This window comes from Amblyraja radiata, chromosome 11 (assembly GCF_010909765.2).
Source record: "Amblyraja radiata isolate CabotCenter1 chromosome 11, sAmbRad1.1.pri, whole genome shotgun sequence".
NCBI lineage: Eukaryota > Metazoa > Chordata > Chondrichthyes > Rajiformes > Rajidae > Amblyraja > Amblyraja radiata.
The window spans coordinates 25,604,396-25,627,334 of record NC_045966.1 but is presented as its reverse complement, the minus strand read 5'-3'; positions in this window follow the sequence as shown (position 1 = coordinate 25,627,334).

Here is a 22,939-nt window from a genome sequence, read left to right as displayed (position 1 = left end):
CCAGATCTCTGTCGTTGTCCAGGGAATGGTCAAACAGAGCAGACCAGGAACACCTAATCCAGTCGTGGAATTCCGGGCTTACCCGCCAGAAACACGGTTATGTGCCATGACCCTATTATCCTACATAGACACAATCAAAATATTCGAGGGAGATGAAAAGCCTTGTGGGTCAGTCATAAAAAACCTTTTGGTCGGGTGACGAGCCATTTCGGGATGGCTCAAGCAGGTGCTCAAAGCTGCTGGGATAAAAACTAACATGTACAAAGTTCATTCCACCAGGGCAGCATCCACGTCGACGGCTAAAAGAATGGACGTGCCTATAAACCACATCCTGGCTACAGCAGGATGGTGGGGGGAAAGACCGTTCAGAAGTTTTATAATAAGCCGTTGGCAAAACCTGTTTTATTTGCAGGAAAGATTTTCCAGACTGCAAATATTTAATTTAAGCCCAGGGGAACAATTTAATTTCTTTGTTGTTATTGTTAAAAAATACCATTGTGTTTTTCTACAAACAGATTCATTGGTTGATTACGATAACACACTTCCTCCCTCAAAGTCTTCGGCAGCGATGTAGTAATAACTGTTACACGGTTTGAAATCACAGAGCTTTGAAATCTTCACGGAATCACTCACGTGACTCCGAAGTAAAATAGTAAGATTAAACGAGAACTTACCAGTTTGAAGTTTGATCTGTATTTTATGAGGAGTTACGATGAGGGATTACGTGCCCTCCGCTCCCACCCTCAATAATATGGGTCAAATTCATAAACTGATGTCTCCTTATCTTTACTATGTTTACTTCAATAACTGTGTCTATCTGTGATTCCACACCGCTGCTTTGAAGTATGCCGCGCATGCGCTCTGAACGGGTTCTTCACGTAATCCCTCATCGTAACTCCTCATAAAATACAGATCAAACTTCAAATTGGTAAGTTCTCATTTAATCTTACTATTAGTGGTGCAAAACATTTTGCAGAGAGTGAACACAGAACAGTTAAGAGGCTGTCCCACTGCGGCGACCTAATCCGCGAGTTAAGAAGAGTGTCTTCGACCTTCAAGCTCGAGAGCACTCGCCTGAAAAACCTCGAGCTGGATCGACCGTCAGCATTGAAACCGTGAGGTGGATCGACCGACCGCACACACACAAACACATTGCAAAGGCGGGGGCCAGGGAAAGCGGGGAAGCGCTGTCTGAAATTAAAACCCGCGATGAAGAGGAAGGAAAGATGTCTGCACAGTGTACGGTAAGTCCTTTAGAGAGTGCGGAGGGGGGTTGGGGGGGAGAGGGGGGGGGAGGGGGGGGGGCGAGAGAGGGGGGGGAGAGAGGGGGGGGGGGCGGGAGAGGGGGGGGGAGAGGAGGGGGGGTAGAGGGGGGAGAGGGCGAGAGACCCCACCACTCGCCACATCTTTCCATCTCCCCCCCTGTCTGCTTTCCGCAAAGACCGCTCCTTCCATAACTCCCTGGTCAATTCTTCTCTTCCCTCCCGCACCACCCCCTCCCCGGGCACTTTCCCTTGCAACCGCAAGAGATGCTACACTTGTCGCTTTACCTCCCCCCTCAACTCCATTCAAGGACCCAAGCAGTCATTCCAGGTGCGACAGAGGTTTACCTGCATTTCCTCCAACCTCATCTATTGCATCCATTGCTCTAGATGTCAGCTGATCTACATCGGTGAGACCAAGCGCAGGCTTGCCAATCGTTTCGCCGAACACCTCCGCTCAGTCCGCATTAACCAACCTGATCTCCCGGTGGCTCAGCACTTCAACTCCCCCTCCCATTCCGAATCCAACCTCTCTGTCCTGGGCATCCTTCATGACCAGAGTGAGCACCACCGGAAATTGGAGGAGCAGCACCTCATATGGGCAGTCTGTACCCTAGCGGCATAAACATTGGATTCTCCAATTTCCGGTAGCCCTTGCTGTCTCCTCCCCTTCTCAGCTCTCCCTCAGCCAACGGGCTCCTCCTCTTCCTTTCTCTTTTCTTCTCCCCGCCCCCCCACCCTACATCAGTCTGAAGAAGGGTTTCGGTCCAAAACGTTGCCTATTTCCTTCGCTCCATAAATTCTGCTTAACCTGCTGAGTTTCTCCTGCACTTTTGTCTACCTTCGATTTTCCAGCATCTGCAGTTCCTTCTGAAACCCATTAGGAGGAGGTCAGGATCCAGACCCATTAAGAAATAGAAATAGAAACAAATTAGTTTTAGAAGTATGCGCCTTTCTCTATCTTTGCTCAATCCAAGTTATTCTTTGGGTTTGGTTCAATCTGACACGGAATCCTTGAAAATCTTGGATTCAGGTTGTGTTTAATTCTGATGATGATGAGTGCTTGAAGTACAAAAATTATACATGGATCCCCTGACAAATAATGAATGAAAGACACCTAGGGTGACACGGTGGTGCAGCAGTAGAGTTGCTGCCTTACAGCGCTTGCAGCATTCCCTACCCAGGTTCGATCCCAACTACGGGTGCCGTCTGTACGGTGTTTCTATGTTCTCTCCGTGACCATGTAGGTTTTCTCTGAGATCTTCGGTTTCCTCCAAAGACGTACAGGTTTGTAGGTTAATTGGCTTGGTATAAATCTAAATTGTCCCTAGTGTGTGGAAGATAGTGTTAACGTGCGGAGATCGCTGGTCGGTGTGGACTCGGTGGGCCAAAGGGCCTTTTTCCATGCTGTATCTCTAAACTAAAAACCAAACCCAGGAATTATTGGAGTGTTTGATCAATGTAGAGCAGATTCTTGAATACTTTTCTTCTCGCGAGTATATCCAATTTGATTGAATATTTTTTTCAGTTCTTTGCCTTCCATTATTCTTAATTATATTTCCTTAATCATTGCTTGCCAAACCCATTCCAGTTTCCCCTAAATCTTATTGTTCTTGAGATTGGAAGGTTAATTTGACAACATTGGATGGTAGATCAAGTATAAATGCTAGATTATACTTCTAGCGATTTAAAAAAAATAAAAACTGATGATCTCTTTTATGACATTATAGTACCTCTGAATACATATAATGTTATGTAATAATAAATGGCAAAGTATAATTGAGCAATTCAGATTAAGTCATAAACCACAAGAACAAAGTTCACATGACTTCTGAGAACTATTCCAGTGCTGAGAATCATTATCTATTGGCTTTAATTTTCTCTTACGGTTAGAAAAATAATTCCTCGTCCAGCTATTCAGGTGTTTGCCAGAAATTATAGCTGCCATTTTTAGTCTATAATGGTGAAAAAACTATTCTAACTTAATTGGCAACAGATTAAGCCTGAGCAAAACAAAAATGTAATTCTGTTACCACATTCTGGTTCCAATATATATATTGAACTTATTTAATTTCGACAGTAATATGGTCGACAGTACCTACCAAAGGCATAAATAAAAGTTGACTTTTCCTCTGGAATCCCTCAATCTTTTCCACCAGAGTATAGGAGCTTATTTGAGGGACTGGCAGACATTGCCAGAGGACAATGATGTGGTGGTGATGATTAAAGTGTGGGAAAGAGGAACACAAGAAAGGAAAAGAGAAAGAGATCGATCTGGACATGTTTGACAGTGTGGTTAAAGGGGATGATGATGAGAATGTGTTGCATTTGACTCACATTTGCGGCTGTTCCATTCTGCTCCATGCTGCCTCTGAGTGGCTCCGTTTTTTTAAAGCTTCTGAGGGCGTTTAAAGTTTTTTGAGATAAGGTTTAAAAAAACGTAAAATAAATTGATGGGAAGCGTGGAGCTGGTAGAAAAGGCGTCTACCCAAATCTCACTTAATAAAGAATTTTACCTATTTCTAATCTGTCAAAAGCCTCAAATAAATTCACTTCCTTCCTGGTGGATTTTATATTCAGCAGTACGATCCTACCTCTCACTGGTGACCTTGGAGAAAGCTGTCAGAGCGACTGATCTCTGTGGCATGGACTTTTCGAATCTCAATTGCTGTCAGATGTCGATTCAATGGGATACCTGGCACCTAGTGACAGTGAAGTCATCATGCTTGCTGTGAAGACAAACAATGTGACAAATTCTATCAGATGCTAAACTAGGAAGTAAAAAATAGAAGAGAGACACAAAAAGCTGGAGTAACTGAGCGAGACAGGCAGCATCTCTGGAGAGAAGGAATCCGTGAAGTTTCGGGTTGGGCCCCTTCCTCAGACATTAAATCTATTTTAATTGTTTAGGGAATGTGGAACAATTGAAAATATGTATGAGAATTAAGGTAGATACTGAACTATCGTCAAAAACAATTTAAACTAAAAATGTTAATTTATTTATAATGAGTATTATTCCTATATTGAAATTTTTGAGGAAATTGGAATGTACATATATAAAATCAGTTCTATAACTGAGAAAGTGCTAAATTGTATTAATGACAATAGGCAGTTTAAAACGTTATTACGTTACACAGCAAAAGGCAAACATTTTTGAGGTAGTTTAAATGAAAAATAATTCATATTAGTTTTTTGAATTAGATTATTCATTTGATGCAATATAACTTGCAAGATTACTTTTATTGACCATTCCCAATTGCCCGTAAGGAGGGGATGGCTAGCTCCCTTCTTGAGCCTATACAATGTGTCTGGTGAGATGAACCACAAAGTTCAGTTTCAAAGCATTGACTGAGCAATGCAGAAGTAATGGTGATGTATTTTCAAGTTCACATAGTGTGTGGATTGGAGGGAAATCTGCTGAATGTGGTGACTCATTCTTCTGCTGCCCTGCTTGTTGGCAAAGGCCACAAGTTTTTGGAGATGCTGCCGAGGGAGCCATGGTTGTACCGCATTTAGAAGATGACACATACTGCAGTCACTGTGTGTGATGAGAGGTTGGATTCTTGGAGTAGTAGAGGGGTGAAAATTAAATGATTGAAATTTGCCTTGATATCCTGCTGAGTCCACGACATTAGTTTCATGTTATCCCACTTCAGCATCCTACATACTAGGGGCAATTTATAGAAACCAATTAACCTACAAACCTGCACATCTTTGGAATGTGGGAGGAGACCAGACCCCCCCATCCCCGGAGAAAACTGACAGGGTCACAGGGAGAACATACAAACATACAAACTCCACCCAGACAACACCCTTGTTCAGGATGTGTTGAGTGCTGTTGGGTGAAGGCAAGGGTTGCTTAATTTCTAAGGACAACACAATAATGGTAATGTGTCTGAAGGAACTGCAGATGCTGGTTTACACTGAGATAGACACAAAATGCTGGAGTAACTCTGCAGAACAGGCAGCATCTCTGGAGAGAAGGAATGGGTGACATTTTGGGTTGAGACCCTTCTTCAGACATTCCTTCTCTCCAGAGATACTGCCTGTCCCATTGAGTCACTCCTGCATTGTGTGTCTATCTTCAATAATGGTAGTGTTACTGAATATCAAAAGCAGGTGGCTAGACTCCCAGAAGGTAATTGGTCTGAAACATTAACTGTTTCTCTCTCTGCAAATGCTACCTGATGTGAGGAGAATTCCCTTACCTTCTATTTTTACTTTAGATTTTCACCATCTGCAGCTCTTTGCCTTTTGTTTTGTTCTGGAGGATGTTGAGCCTTTTAAATGTTGATGGGGCTTATTCATCCAAGGTTGAGGAGAACAGTGCCTTGTAGATGGTGAAGAGCTGTGAGAAGTCGGGATATGAATCACAGATGGATAGCCAAGCTTCTGCTCTGCTACTGACGTATTTATGAGGCTGACCCTTTTAATTTTCTGATCATAAATGGTCCCCATTATATTGCCGGCAGAGATTTTGGTAGTGATAATGTTACTGAATGTGAAAGGTAAGTGGCTAGGTTCTCCCTTGTTGGAAACAAACATTGATACATTCACATAATGTGTCACAAATACTAATTGTTATTTACTTACGTTTTCTGCGTCTAGTTGGATGAAGGCAAGGACTGCTTCATTTCTAAGAAGGACTCAATAATGGCAATGTTACTGAAGGTCAAGAGCAAGCAGCTAGACTGCCTTTTATTGGAGGTGGTCTTTTTTTTGGCACCAGCAAGACGTGAATGTGATTTGCTACTTATCAGCCCATACCTGAATGTTGTCTAGATCTTGCTGCATTCAGGCAAGGGCTGCTTAATAATTCAACATCACAGGATCATCAGTAAATCTTCGGGAGGAAGGTCATCAATGAAGCAGCTCTAGGTAGTGGAGCCCATAGCATTGCTCTGGGGAACTCCCGGCCTAACACTGATGTAACTGACCACGATCAATCATGACCAGTTTTTGTGTGATATATAATTTCAGCCAAAGGAGAGGTTTCTATTTGGATCCGTATCAGCAGGGCTCCTAGATGCTACTTTCAAACAAGTGTTGTCCTCGTGGCAAAGGCACACAGTCTTGCCTCATCTCTGTACTTTGACTTTTCCTTCCGTGTTTCTAACATTAGTTCTGGATCTGAAATGTCTTGGGAATATATGAAGCGCAGAGGTTTGTATCAGTTCTCTGATTTCTGGAGCTAATGCAGAAGGCTGCGAAACAGCACCCCCTTTGGAGCTGTGGGGAATGACATTCTGAGATAATTGCATTTGTGCTCTCCAGAACGTTGGCAGTTTCTCTGTCTTTCCTGTTGCAAAAATCTGAGATGGTGTATTACCATTTTGCTTTAATTGAACTGTTGCTTTCATTTTAGCATCTGTGCTCGTATTATTCTTTTTTGTAAGAACGTAAGGGAAGTAACAAGCATATTAAAAACGTATTTGGGGTGGCACAATGGCGCAGCAATAGAGCTGATGCCTCACAGCACGAGGGACCTGGGATCGATCCTGACTACAGGTGCTGTCTGTGCAGAGTTTGTACGTTTGTATCTTCTCTCTGTGACCGTGTAGGTTTTCTCAGGGGGGCTCCGGTCTCCTCCCACATTCCAAAGTCGTGCAGGTTCATAGGTTAATTGACCTGCAAATTGTCCCTAGTATGTAGGATGCTGAAGTGGGATAATAAGTACATAAGTTAATAAATAAGTTATAGGAGCCATTCGGCCCATTGTCTACTCCTCCATTCCATCACGGCAGATCTATCTTTACCTCTTAACCCCATTCTCATGCCTTCTCCCACAACCCCCTGACACCCTTACTAATCAAGAATCTATCAATCTCTGCCTTAAAAATATCCATTGACTTGGCATTTACATCCATCTGTTGCAGAGAATACCACAGATTCGTCAACCCATGAACAAGTATGCGGTGATTGATGATCAGCGTGTACTCAGTGGGCTGAAGAGCCTATTCCATGTTGTATCTCCAAACTAAACTAAAATTGGTCAATGATTGCTTGAAGAAAATAAAACAGAGAAAATAAAATGTGGGAACATGAAAAGTAATGACCCTGAGCTATTGATTTTAGAACTATAAAAGAAATGAAATGTTATTAACGGGATTTCTCTAGCCGAAACAAGTCTAAACCAATCTTAGGATGATCCACTTTGTTTAAGTAACTGTATAAGCACACCCCTAAACCTCTGGATCTTGGCCTTGGAGTCTCCATCTGCAACTGGCTTCAGGACTTCTTGACCAGCAGACCTCAGTCAATTAGAACGAGTTTAGAATGGAATTTAGAAGAATGATGGGGAACCTCAGTGAAAAGTACAGAATAGTGAAAGGCTTGGATAGAGTGGATGTGGAGAGGATGATTCCACTGGTGGGAGAGTCTTGGACTAGACGTCATAGTCTCAGAATGAAAGAACATTCTTTTAGGAAGGAAATGAGGAGGAATTTCTTTAATCAGCGGGTGTTGAATATGTGGAATTCTTTACCACGGAAGGCTGTGAAGGCCTTCAGTGGATATTTTTAAGGCAGAGATAGAAAGATTCTTGATTAGTACGGGTGTCAGAGGTTATGGGGAGAAGGCAGGAGAGGCATGGGGTTAGGCGGGAGAGATAGATCAGCCATGATTGATTGGCGGAGTAGACATGATCGGCTGAATGGCCTAATTCTGCTCCTATCACATGATCTTAGGAGTCATAACATTTCCTCCACCCAGACTCTTAACACTGGTGTTCCTCAGGATTGTGTGTTCATTCCCTGGCTCTACTTCCTACACACTCATTAATGTGTGGTCAACATAACACCAACTTGATCTTTAAGTTCATTGGTGATGCCATTATTATTAGCTAGATCTACAACAACAATAAAAGACTGAATACCTAGTGTAATGGTGTCAGGTCAATAAGCTAGCCATTAACATCAGAAAGATGAAAGTGTTGCTTGTTGACCCAAGGAAGCTAGGGGGCAAACACAACCTTTTCCTTGTTAACAGAGCTGCTGTCAAATTTCTAGACATCCATACCACCAGCATCAGTGTATTTACTTTCTTAGGCATCTGAGAACATAGAAACATAGAAACATAGAAATTAGGTGCAGGAGTAGGCCATTCGGCCCTTCGAGCCTGCACCGCCATTCAATATGATCATGGCTGATCATCCAACTCAGTATCCCGTACCTGCCTTCTCTCCATACCCTCTGATCCCCTTAGCCACAAGGGCCACATCTAACTCCCTCTTAAATATAGCCAATGAACTGGCCTCGACTACCCTCTGTGGCAGGGAGTTCCAGAGATTTACCACTCTCTGTGTGAAAAAAGTTCTTCTCATCTCGGTTTTAAAGGATTTCCCCCTTATCCTTAAGCTGTGACCCCTTGTCCTGGACTTCCCCAACATCGGGAGCAATCTTCCTGCATCTAGCCTGTCCAACCCCTTAAGAATTTTGTAAGTTTCTATAAGATCCCCTCTCAATCTCCTAAATTCTAGAGAGTATAAACCAAGTCTATCCAGTCTTTCTTCATAAGACAGTCCTGACATCCCAGGAATCAGTCTGGTGAATCTTATCTGCACTCCCTCTATGGCAATAATGTCCTTCCTCAGATTTGGAGACCAAAACTGTATGCAATAGTCCAGGTGTGGTCTCACCAAGACCCTGTACAACTGCAGTAGAACCTCCCTGCTCCTATACTCAAATCCTTTTGCTATGAAAGCTAACATACCATTCGCTTTATTCACTGCCTGCTGCACCTGCATGCCCACTTTCAATGACTGGTGTACCATGACACCCAGGTCTCGCTGCATCTCCCCTTTTCCTAGTCGGCCACCATTTAGATAATAGTCTGCTTTCCTGTTTTTGCCACCAAAATGGATAACCTCACATTTATCCACATTATACTGCATCTGCCAAACATTTGCCCACTCACCCAGCCTATCCAAGTCACCTTGCAGTCTCCTAGCATCCTCCTCACAGCTAACACTGACCCCCAGCTTAGTGTCATCCGCAACTTGGAGATATTGCCTTCAATTCCCTCATCCAGATCATTAATATATATTGTAAATAGCTGGGGTCCCAGCACTGAGCCTTGCGGTACCCCACTAGTCACTGCCTGCCATTGTGAAAAGGACCCGTTTACTCCTACTCTTTGCTTCCTGTTTGCCAGCCAGTTCTCTATCCACATCAATACTGAACCCCCAATGCCGTGTGCTTTAAGTTTGTAAACTAATCTCTTATGTGGGACCTTGTCGAAAGCCTTCTGGAAGTCCAGATACACCACATCCACTGGTTCTCCCCTATCCACTGCTATTAGTTACATCCTCGAAGAATTCTATAAGATTCGTCAGACATGATTTACCTTTTGTAAATCCATGCTGACTTTGTCCAATGATTTCATCACTTTCCAAATGTGCTGCTATCCCATCTTTAATAACTGACTCTAGCAGTTTCCCCACTACCGATGTTAGACTAACTGGTCTGTAATTCCCCGTTTTCTCTCTCCCTCCCTTCTTAAAAAGTGGGGTTACGTTTGCTACCCGCCAATCCTCAGGAACTACTCCAGAATCTAAAGAGTTTTGAAAGATTATTACTAATGCATCCACTATTTCTGGAGCTACTTCCTTAAGTACTCTGGGATGCAGCCTATCTGGCCCTGGGGATTTATCGGCCTTTAATCCATTAAATTACCCAACACCACTTCCCGGCTAACCTGGATTTCACTCAATTCCTCCAACTCCTTTGACCCGCGGTCCCCTGCTATTTCCGGCAGATTATTTATGTCTTCCTTAGTGAAGACGGAACCAAAGTAGTTATTCAAATAGCCTGCTCTCTCGTTGGTTCCTCTACATGTTGATTTAGATAACTATCCCGCATACATTCCAAAAAATCCTCTTCCTCAGCACCCCTGCCAATTTGATTCACCCAATCTATATGTAGATTGAAGTCACCCATTATAACGGTTTTGCCTTTGTCGCACGCATTTCTAATTTCCTGTTTGATACCATCTCCAACTTCACTACTACTGTTAGGTGGCCTGTACACAACACCCACCAGCGTTTTCTGCCCCTTAGTGTTTCGCAGCTCTACCCATACCGATTCTACATCCTCCAAACTAATGTCCTTCCTTTCCATTGCGTTAATCTCCTCTCTAATCAGCAACGCTACCCCACCTCCTTTTCCTTTCTCTCTATCCCTCCTGAATATTGAATATCCCTGGATGTTCAGCTCCCAGCCTTGGTCACCCTGGAGCCATGTCTCCGTGATCCCAACTATATCATAGTCATTAATAGCTATCTGCACATTCAACTCATCCACCTTATTACGAATGCTCCTTGCATTGAGACACAAAGCCTTCAGGCTTGTTTTTACAACACTCTTACCCCTTATACAATTTTGTTGAAAAGTGGCCCTTTTTGATTTTTGCCCTGGATTTTCCGGCCTGCCACTTTTACTTTTCACCTTGCTACCTATTGCTTCTACCCTCATTTTACACCCCTCTGTCTCTACGCTCACACATTTAAGAAACCCTTTCCCTTTAACTCCATCCTCCACTAGCCCATTCGACACCCCACCCCCCTTATTCAGTTTAAAACCACCCGTGTAGCAGTGGCAAACCTGCCTGCCAGAATGCTGGTCCCACACCTGTTAAGATGCAATCCGTCCCTTTTGTACAGTTCCCCCTTACCCCAAATCAGATCCCAGTGATCCAAGAATCTAAATCCCTGCCCCGTGCACCAGTTCCTCAGCCACACGTTCAGGTCCCGTATCTCCCTGTTCCTGCTCTAGCCAGCATGAGGAACTGGAAGCAAACCGGAGATAACAACCTGCTATGTCTGCTATGCAACCTGCTTTTCAGCATTTTTCCGAGCTCTCTAAAGTCACACTGCAGAATATTCATCCCCTTCTTTCCGACATCGTTTGTGCCGACATACACTACCACTTCCGGATGTTCACCTTCGCCCTTGAGGATTTTCTGCACTCTGTCCGTGACATCCTGGATCCTGGCACCAGGAAGGCAGCACACCATCCTCGCATCCCGTCTGTTGCCGCAGAAACCCCTGTCCGTACCTCTCACAATGGAGTCTCCCACTACAATGGCGTTGCCTGCCTTAGGTCTTTTTGGTTTTGGCTCAACAGCCCTATTCGCATCACAAGCCAGTCCTTCGCCCAGTGTAAACACCTCTTCTGTCCCGTCAGCTTCTAAGTGGGTGAACCTGTTCACAAGAGGTACAACACTCGGGGATGTTGGCATTCCATGCTTCCCTCCCGTTCTCACTGTCTCCCACCTTCTCTCTTCCAGTACCTTAGGTGTAACAATCGTACTGTAGGACTTGTCGAGGAACGACTCCGTTTCTCGGACGAACCGGAGGTCATCCACTTGCTTCTCAAGTTCCCCAACACGGCCCTTCAGGAGCTCTACCTGGATGCACTTCTCGCATTTGTAGCAGCCAGAGGCACCGGTGGTGTCCTTGACCTCCCACATACTGCAAGCATCGCACTGAATCAGCTTGCCTGACATCTCCTTCTTTCGTCTCCTCTCCGAAGACTCTCGAGCCAAAGACTCACACTTTTCTCACAGGGCACTTCGCTCACTCACTGCCGCTCGCTAAGAGAAGATTCAACATGTGCATTAGGATTCTTACCAACTTCTGAAGGTGCGCTATAGAAAGTATTCTGAGGGAATCATCTCAGCCTGGTGTGGCAACTGCTTTGCTGTCCCTGACCTGAACTTACAGAGAGTGGTGAACACAGTCGTATCCATCATGAGCTCATCACTTCCATCGATCCTGTCCATCTTCATGGTGGGTTGGATAAGGATGGCTAAAGCATCAAAAGGAATGTGTTGCACCTTCATCTTTGGGGGGAAGATGCAGGAACCTGAAAGGACAGACAAGAACAGCGAGCCGTTCTTAGGGGTGCTGTCATGTACTCTTAATCTACCTCATATGGTTATTTTGTTTTGTACTTTAATATTCTTTTACACTACTCAGATTTGGCCTTCCAATCATGCACCATTCTGTTGTTTTGCACTTGTCCTTACATTTATGGTTGTATATCAATACTGTATGCATACTGTTTATTTTGTAAGCTTCATGTTAGCAAGGAATATCATTGCACACTGGTGTATATGACAATAAACTAATCTGAAGAAGGGCTCTGACCCGAAACGCCACCCATCCTTTTTCCCCAGAGATGCTGCCTGACCCGCTGAGTTACTCCAGCACTTTGTATCTATCTTCTGACAATAAACTAATCTTATCTGATCTATTAATCCTTATACCACATCAACAATAATCTTTTTAATGATGGAATTTTGGAAGTTTAAACAGAATATTTGACAATTACTGTAATATTTACCTTTTTAAAGCCTTAAAATCATTCTTGCTCCAGAAATGTCAAGCAATTTTTAGAATGGTTTTGCTAGGATGAAAGAAGACCTGGTAATATTTTAATTCATCCTAAAACTGTAACTCTGATAAGCTTTGCTTTCGATGCTTTCAAATAGAAGAGTTTGTTTCTGTGAAGATATTTGCTTGTAGACCAATGCACTGCATTTAATACTATGTTTCTGCTTAAGTTAATGATCCAGATTTTCCTGCAAAGTTTATTGTGATGAACGCTGTGAATTTTATAGCCCAGCATTATTGATAGTTTACTTTATCTTTTCATGAATTTGTGATTAGATTATACCTTGCGCAATAAATCAGAAGCATTTCCAATGTTATTTGTAGCTAGAGGCGTTTGTTGACACCCTTCAGCCATAATGGGACTCAGGTGGACAGATACCCCAATGTCCAGCCCCTGTGCATAATATAGCAGTGAGTAAAGATCTCCTGACCCTTCCCATTAATCCAGCGAGCACCCTTGAGTAGGGAATATCACCACCTTTTTAAGGTGTATAACTTTATAAAGAGAGTAATATTGGAATTCCTATCCATATATACCATTGACTGCTTTGTTTAATAACAAGATATTTGTGAGAAGCAACAAATGGCATCGTAGTTGTCAAACATTTCAGTGCTAGATAAATTGTAATGGTTCTTTAATTATGTCTAGGAACTGAATGGCTTCTTGGAATTGCTCTCAGTTGCAATAACTAAGCACATGTTGCGCAATGGGAAATGTTCAAAACAAAATCCTAGGAATTGATTTTGAAATCATGTTAAAGCATGATCTAAAAATAAAAATATGGTTGAAATAAAAGAATCCTATTTTTAAAGCAGAAACAATTACAATTATAATTCAAACTGGGTCATTGATAGGGTAATTGGTCTTGTGGAACCAGAATTAACATTTATTGATTCTTAGTCTAACTTGCTAAGGTTGGTTGGGACAGATTTTAGCTGCAAAAAATATGTCAATAATGGCAGGGAGAAGAACATTCAATACGTTACAGAATATTTAAGATTAAGTGGAAGGGATTTTAGAAGTAGCTTAAAAGGAAGAAAATTGTAACCTCTATCAATTTAATGTGGAGAGCATTATGATAATTGTCTATTTCGCCACGTGGCAAGGTGTAACAATGCAAAATTTCCAGCAAAATATGGACAGGCGCAAGTAATCTGATGAGTGATATTACAACATTATTTCAATTTTGTTTCACAGAATGGAAAAAAATGGAAATAATGAGGGCATTGCTTTGAGTTGAAAGTAGCAATGACTAGGGGCAGAGCTTTAAGGTGAGAAGAACAATGTTTAAAGGAGATGTGCAAACATAAAGTAAATTATCAATAATGCTGGGCTATAAAATTCACAGCGTTCATCACAATAAATTTTGCAGGAAAATCAAATTTTTTATAGAGGGTGTTAGGTACCTGCCAGTTACTGCCAGGGATGCTGGTGGAGACAGATATGATAGAAACATAGAAACATAGAAAATAGGTCCAGGAGGAGGCCATTCGGCCCTTCGGGCCAGCACCACCATTCATTGTGATCATGGCTGATCGTCCCCTTTCAATAACCCGTGCCTGCCTTCTCCCCAAATCCCTTGACTCCACTAGCCCCTTGAGCTCTATCTGACTCTCTCTTAAATCCAGCCAGTGACTTGGCCTCCACTGCCCTCTGTGGCAGGGAATTCCATAAATTCACAGCTCTCTGGGTAAAAATGTTTGTTCTCACCTCAGTCTTAAATAACCTCCTCTTTATTCTAAGAGTGTGACCCCTGGTTCTGGACTCGCCCCACATTGGGAACATTTTTACTGCATCTAGCTTGTCCAGTCCTTTTCTAATTTTATATGTTTCTAGACATTCTTAGACATCCTTCTAAACTCCAGTGAATACAAGCCTAGTCTTTTCAGTCTTTCCTCATATGACAGTCCCGCCATTCCAGGGATCAATCTCGTGAACCTACGCTGCATTGCCTCAATCACAAGGATGTCCTTCCTCAAATTAGGAGACCAAAACTGTACACAATATTCCAGATGTGGGCTCACCAGAGACCTATACAACTGCAGAAGAACCTCTTTACTCCTATACTGAAATCCTCTTCTTATGAAGCCCAACATACCATTTCTTCACTGCCTGCTGTACCTGTAAGCCAACTTTCAATGACCGGTGCACAAGGACGCCCAGGTCTCGCTGCACCTCCCCCTTACCTAACCTAACCCCATTGAGATAATAATCTGCCCTCTTGTTTTTGCTGCTAAAGTGGATAACCTCACATTTATCTATATTATACTGCATCTGCCACGCATCTGCCCACTCACTCAACCTGTCCAGGTCACCCTGCAACCTCCTAACATCCTCTTCACAGTTCAAACTGCCACCCAGCTTTGTGTCATCTGCAAGCTTGCTAGTGTTGCTCCTAATTCCCTCTTCCAAATAGATAGATAGATAGATAGAATTTATTTGCCACGCAACCAGGGTCGGTGGAATTTGGGTTGTCAGCAGCGGTACAATAATAAAGAACACACAACCACAATAAAAATGTAACACAAACATCCACCACAGCATTCATCACTGTGGTGGAAGGCACAGAACTTGGCCAGACCTCCTCCATTTTCCCCCATGGTCGGGACCTCCACCCTCCGCAGCCGTTGCTGCGGGCATCCAGATGGTAAGGGTCAAAGTCAAGGTAAGTCCAGGATCGGCTCTTCCCCACCGGAGACCGCGGCTTCAGGCTGGTGTAAGCCGCAGGCCGGCGGTCGAAGATTTAAGGTTCCCGCCGCGCCGCAGCCAGAAGCACCGCAGACCGCAGGGCCAGTGGTCGAAGCTCCCCTCCAGGGGTGATGGTAAGTCCATGCCGGACCCGCGGTAGAAGTTGGCCGCGGGCCGGCAATGATGGCTTCTTCTTCCCCCGGGTCCCCCACGAGGGATCCCGGGCTGTAGACACCGCGCCAGCTGGAGCTGTGCAGACCGCGGCTTCAGGCTGCCGGCTGCCCCGGGCCAGCGAAACGGAGCGCTTCCCTCCAGCGAGACCCAGCGAGGGCTCACCCGCTCCATGCCGAGAGTCCACGCTGCGCCCGCCGCTGAAGCCCCGGGCGCGTCTCCGGGAAAGGCCGCGCCGATCCTTGCTGTTAGGCCACGGGGGAGGCGACCTGGAAAAAGTCGCCTCTCCGTGGAGGAGGCGGCCAAAATGGTTTCCCCCTTACCCCCCCACACCACCCCCCACACAAAACTCACCGAGAAACATCAAAAACATACTTTAAAACATACTAAAAAAAATAAAAAAAATTAAAATCATTAATATATATGGTAAACAGTTGCGGCCCCAACACTGAGCCTTGCGGCATTCCACACGCCACTGCCTGGCATTCTGAAAAAGACCCGTTCACTCCTACTCTTTGCTTCCGGTCTGGCAACCAATTTTCTATCCATGTCAACACCCTACCCCCCAATACCATGTGCTTTAATTTTAGTCACCAGTCTCCCGTGCGGGACAGTATCAAAGGCTTTCTGAAAGTCTAGATACACTACATCCACTGGCACCCCTTCATCCATGATAGTGGCATTAGAGGCTTTCAGACAGGTGTATGGATATGCAGAGAATGGAGGGGTATGGATCACATGCGGGCAGGTAAAATAGGTTTGGCATTATGTTTGGCAGAGACACAAGGGCCTGTTCCTGTGCTGTACTGTTGTATGATGAATGGGTCCTAACAATATAGGTATGCCATTATTTTGCACAGTTCCTTGGGAAAATCTGTCAAAACTCATTCTCATTGTCAATTTAGGCATTCTAATAGCAAACAAATCCTTCCTGCAAGCACAAAAATAATACATTGTGTTATACATCTGTCATGGGTAAATTTCCATGGTCTCGTCCAAGAGGAATCTCATTGCCACTTCTCACATCCACATGGGAAATAATCTCTGAGAAATTAATAAACTGCAGCTCGGTAGTTGTAATGCTCTATCTTTGTTGTTGTGTAGAGCTGCTTTCACTGTTTATACTTTAAGTTTTTCCATTTCCATTAACACGGAATTAGTGTGGTGGAGAAGGTTTAATGTGAGCAGCTGCATTCACAGCGAGCAGCTTCCATCTACTCAAGATCTAAATCCACAGCGAGTTTGGTCCTCAAGGAATTCCATTCACTTAGCACCTCTCTCTTCAGCAGTCACAGCTGCAGCAGCATTCAGGATCCTCATTAGTCTTGTCAGAACTGTCGGACATTTTACCACCAAAATAGGAAGTAGACAATTTTTATTTTTAAACTCGTCTAAAGGATGCAATTAAAACAAAAATCTGTGTATAGAGATGTTACTAGGGTGAATGGAATCTGGTGCAGGGCAGTATTAGGTCGAAAAAGCTGGATGAAGCGTGGCATGTCACTATGTACAATTTCAAAAGAATAATCTTATTCTGACTGCTTCCTAGTTTGTCATATGACAGGTGGTAGTAAGTGTGCTTTTGTTTAGTTTTTCAGTGATACAGCGTGGAAACAGGCCCTTTGGCCCACCGGGTCTGTGCCGACCTATGACCCCCGTACACTAGTTCTATCTTACACATTAGGAACAATTTACAGAAGCCAGTGAACCTGCAAACCCGCACATCTTTGGTGTGTGGGAGGAAACTGGAGGTCCCGGCGAAAACCCATGTGGTCACAGGGAGAATGTAGAAACTCCGTACAGACAGCACCCGTGGTCAGGATCGCACCCGTGTCTCTGGAGCTGTAAGGCAACAACTCTACCGCTGCGCCACTGTGCCGCCTTGTGCTATGGACCCCTCTGATGTGATCTTATTGGAGCTTTTTAAATCTGCAGTAGGAATTTGGAGGAGTTATACCATTCTGTTGGTTTACTCAGCAGCATGCCTGCTGGTTATGTGGCTACTATTGTATTTCACAGGAGGATTATTCATTTCAGTCAAGTCGGAAGCATTTTTTTAAGTGGCAGATTAGGCTCTCTGATTTCTCTGGGCAAAGCAGATTTAAATAATGCCCCTGAGAGCACCCTAGGAATATGGGGCACACCTGCATAGACTTCATGCAGTTGCCATCCAGATCGACACTGATGAACTGGAATTATTGCAGTGATAAATATCACTGCCTGATTTAATAAATACCAGATTGCTAAGTATGCACCTTCATTGCCATTGCACATGCAGGAAGACAGGAAGAAATATGAAATGATTCAAAGCTCATTCTAAGTAGTATCAATGCAGATACTGAGAAATTACTGTGTCTGGTAAACAATCAAAGTCAGCAAGATAAGGGAACTAGTTATCGATGACAGGAAGCATGGTGGTTTACTTAACCCAATCTGCAATGGTGCGGAAGTGGAAACGGTTGAGAGTTTCAAGTTCCTTGATGTTAATATTACCAATGGTTTGTAATGGACCAACCACTTTGATGCCATAGCCGAAATGGCAAAGCAACGCACTTCCTGAGGAGACTGAGGAAATATCGGCATGTCTCCAGTGACTCTTACAAACGTCTACAGGCACACCGCAGAAAGCATACTGTTAGGTTGCATCACAGTTTGGTTTGGGTGCAGCTCTGCCCAAGACCGCTAGAAATTGCAGAGAGTTATAGATGTACCCCTGCCCATCACACAGACCAGACTCCTAACCATTGCCCCCATCTATACTACATGCTGCCTTGGTAAAGCAGCCAACATAAGCAAAGGCCCGGTCATTACTTCTCCCTGCTCCCATCTGGCAGAGGTACAGAAGCATGCACCACCAGACGAGGGAACAGATTCTTATAGTAATAATAATAATAATAAATTTTATTTATGGGCGCCTTTCAAGAGTCTCAAGGACACCTTACAAAAATTTAGCAGGTAAATTCTTCCCCTCTGTTATCAGAATTACGAAGGGTGCTGTTTGATTCCTCTCTACCCCATTGAGGACATTGAACTATACTTATGGAACTGATGTACTACCATGAGTGACAATGCTGAGAATTATATTATGCACTCTATATCTTCCCCTTTGCTCTAGCTATTGTACTTGAGTTTGACTTGAATGTATTTATACATGGCATATCTGATCTGTTTGGATAGCATTAAAAACAAAGCTTCTCACTGTACCTCATTACACATGCAATAATAAACCTAAGCCTTTTGTCTCATGTACTTGGTTGCAGAATATTTTTTGAATAGTAGGAATCCACATGTACTCCATAGGTGGAGACATGACAAATTGCAGATTGTGGAATTTTGAGCAAAAATCAAAGTGCTAAAGTAACTGAATGGGCCAGGCAGCATCTGTGAAGGGAATGGATGGGTGACGCTTCACATTGGGACTCTTCTTCGCCTGTCCATTCCCTCCACAGATACTGCCTGACCCACTCAGTTACTCCAGCACTTTGTGTTTCATAGGTATAACAAATCAGTGGTAAATACTGAGTGTGTTTGTTTTTAATTAGCTTCATACAATCTTTATCATTAATATGGCAAATTTCTGGAATCACAGGAAACCTGCGCACATGTTTTTTATAAATTAAAGAATAATCAAAATTACATGAAAATTACCTCCTTTGAAAAATATTAAGCAGTAAATTGATGCACAAGGGAGCTTAAGCATAGACATCCAAACATACCCGAGACAAACCTGGAAGTTAATGTTTTGGAGCAGGCTTTCAAACATGCTGTAATGTTTCCCCATTTAAACAACTCTCTCAAGCCTGGTGCACATGCTTTTTAATATTAAAGAACTTTCCATTGTGCCTTAAGTTGTCTTCCAATTTCCTCGCAAAGGTAGATGGCTTTGAAATGAGATTCCCAGAAGATGAAAGGAAAATGAATAAAAAGCTCTGAAATGCAAATAAATAATGATGATAAATTGCTCCTGATTTTGATTAAGAGGAAAAGCGTTGCAGCTTTTTTGTTTTTTAAAAGATTCAGGTTAACATTTCACCTGAAAATTAATATCCCTTAATGTGTAATATTCCCTCAGGTGTTGCTTCTAAATCAGCTGCTTTAACTCTCAAGGATATAATTGGCACGCAACCTTTTAATTCAAAGGTGAGAATGCTACCATTAAGAGAACACTGACAAAAAGATTACAGCCTGGCAAGTTGATGCCGTGTTTTGAAATATTAACCATCTTTTTTATTGAAATATAAACACTTTCTATAAAATAAGTAGAAAAATAATTTAAATAATATTTAAGGGTACCATGTTCTCCTGACCAGCATCTACAGTTCCTTGTTTCTACCATCCTGGACAAGGGCAGCTCTCTTGATTGCCACCCCATCTGCCACCTTAAACATACCTTTCCCACACCACAAGAGTACAGTGTCTGCTGTTTGTGCATTTACAAAATACACTGCAGTTACTCTTCCAGGTTACTCAGAAAACTCCGAGGGCAGCAGTTGCATGGGAACTCCACCATTTACAGACCCCCCTTCACATCATTCTCATATATCACCATTCCTTCATTGCTACAGAGCATCAATCTTGGAAGTTCCTCCCCATCAGCACTGTGGGAGTACTTTTACTGGAAGGAGTTCAGAGGTACAAAAATGAGATTCACTTCCACTTTCTCAAGGGCAATTAAGAATGGAAATCCAACACCCAGACCCTGAAAAAAACTGAAGAATATATCCTGGCACTCCTTCTAAATTCAACTTGTTCCAGTTAAATCAGTGATCCAGTCAAGCTTGGCATTAAAATCTAAACTAAAATTAGATAAACAAACGGTAAGATTACACGAAAGGGAAAAAGAAGACCTTTTGGATATTTCCTATTGTAAATTCTGTTCTTCTGTAAATTCTATTACATTCTAGATAGTGAATGATATTGATCAATACTTGCACCTAATTTGGCTGAAAATAAATATTTGACTTTGATCCATATCCAGTCATTCAATTTCCGAGATGCCTGTTTGGAATTGTTAACAACACATTTCATGATATCTTTGATAAATTGAAAATGTCCTGGAAATTGAGTCATGGGTGTGAATTTGATGTTGCAAAATATGCTTGCAAAGGTGCTTAGTGTATATCATAACATTCAGCTGGTAGTTGCTAAGCATGTGATTTACTATGATTGGTTGAATTGATTGATAGATACAGCATTGAAACAGGCCCTTTGGCCCACTGAGTCCATGCCGACCATCGATGACCCATTCACACTTGTTATATGTTGTCTCTTACAGAAGCCAATTAACCTGCGAACTGGACAAATAACTGGGAAGTGAGAGGAAACCAGAGCACCTGAAATAAATCCATGCGGTCACAGTGAGAACATGCAAACTCCACACAGACAACATTCAAAGTCAGGATTAAACCTCGGTCTCTGGCACTGTGAGGCAGGTCTACAGGTACTGTCTGTACGGGGTTTGTATGTTCTCTGACTGCGTGGGTTATTTCCTAGTGCTTTATTATCCTCCCACATTCCAAAGATGTACAGGTTTGTAGGTTAATTGGCTTCTGTAAATTGTAACTTGTCCCCAGTATGTAGGTTAGGGCTAGGGTATGGGGTGGTTGAAAACTGAATTGCAGGTCGGCGCCGACTTGTTGGGCAGAAGGGCCTGTCTCCACACTGTATCCCCAAAGTCAAAAGTAAAGTCTAAAGATATAGGCTATTATATGAGGTGCAGCATGAAATTGTGAGATAGATTCTTCTCCAGTGCACTGGGCAACTCATTAATTGCACTGTGGGGGCAAGGGTTAAAATTAATGGAACAAGAGAGGCAACATTTTTAATCCCGGCTCCAGACATGAACCTCCTTCACCAAATGCAAATTGCAACGTGTACATTTAAAAAAATGGTTTTAATCCCCATTTCCGTCTGAGCATTCCTCATGATAAGTTACCTGATTCCATCAACTCCTTGCAATCATTGCTTTAAGAGCTGTTTTTTAAGATGAGCAAATGCACAGGTAAGATGCTCTTTCTTACATAATTCCTGCATTCAGCATGGTTTCCACTGTGCTGCAGGTGTGGGAACTGGGCTATTTACATGCACAATAATTCTTCATTCATCCTGTACGTACAAAATACCAACCTTACAGCCCGGGAATAAACAGGCACCAGTTCCCTACAGTGTTGCACTTCCTGTCTCTGTGTTATTATTTCCAGCCTGACCTCTGTGTTACATTTAAAACTGTAGTAAGATTAAATCTTCTATTCAGGATAGACATAAGTCAATGACTTTTACTCCAGCGCAGGGAGCTACGGAGTGCAACAAATCATTTTGCAAATATTTTGAAACCGGTCAAATTTTGCATGGTTCCTAGTTCATTTAAACTATTGTATCTTGAAGAGGATTTGTTCACATAACCTAACACCATCTTCTCTGCTGAATCTAAGATGCTCCTTTACCATTGCAACCTGACTTGCAGACTCTATCCAAAGATGATATAATCAGCAATGGAGACATGAGAAACTCAGATGCTGAATCTTGAGGAAAACACAAAGTACTGGAGGAAGTCAGCGGGTCTTGCAGCACCACCGGAGGACATGGATGGAGGCTACCTCAGTTCGGGATCCTTCTTCTGAAGAATGGTCCCAACGTGAAACATCACCAATCCATGTTTTCTATAGATGTTGCCTGACATGCTGAAATACTCCAACATATTGTGTTTTACTCATATAAACACCAATACCCACACAACTGACTTTGTGCTTCTGAGGTAGCAGAATGTTGCTTTTTTCCTTTCCAGCTTCGCTTGGTGGTGTTAGATAATATGGAAAAGACTTCTCAAGTTCTATCTTAGTCCAAGATACACATCACATAGTATTGATTACTCACCTTTAGTTTAGTTTAGTTTAGATTGGTTTAGAGATCCAGCATTGAAACAGGCCCTTCAGCCCTGACCAGCAATCCCCATACCCGGGTGGCTATGGTGGTGCAGCGGTAGATTGCTGCCTTACAGCTCTTGCAGCTCCAGAGACCCAGGTTCAATCCCGACTACGGGTGCTATGTTTGTTCTCCCCGTGATCGCGTCGGTTTTCTCCGAGATCTTCAGTTTTCCTCCACACTCCAAAGATGTACTGGTTTGTAGGTTAATTGGCTTGGTATATGTGTAAATTGTCCCTAGTGTGTATAGCATAGTGTTTTGGGCCTGTCCCACTTAGGCGACTTTTTAGGCAACTGGAGGAGACTGTGCAGTCGCCACATGGTCGCCACATGTTCGCGGGTGGTTGCCGGAGAGTCGCCTTCATGGTCGTGAGGAGTTCCCACATTCTGGGAACAAGTCGTCGCCTCATTACGGTCGCCGTGAATTTTTCAACTTGTAGAAAAATTTGCGGCGACTAGAATGAAGCCGCCATGGAGAGTAGCGAGAATTCTCGAGCCGTAGGT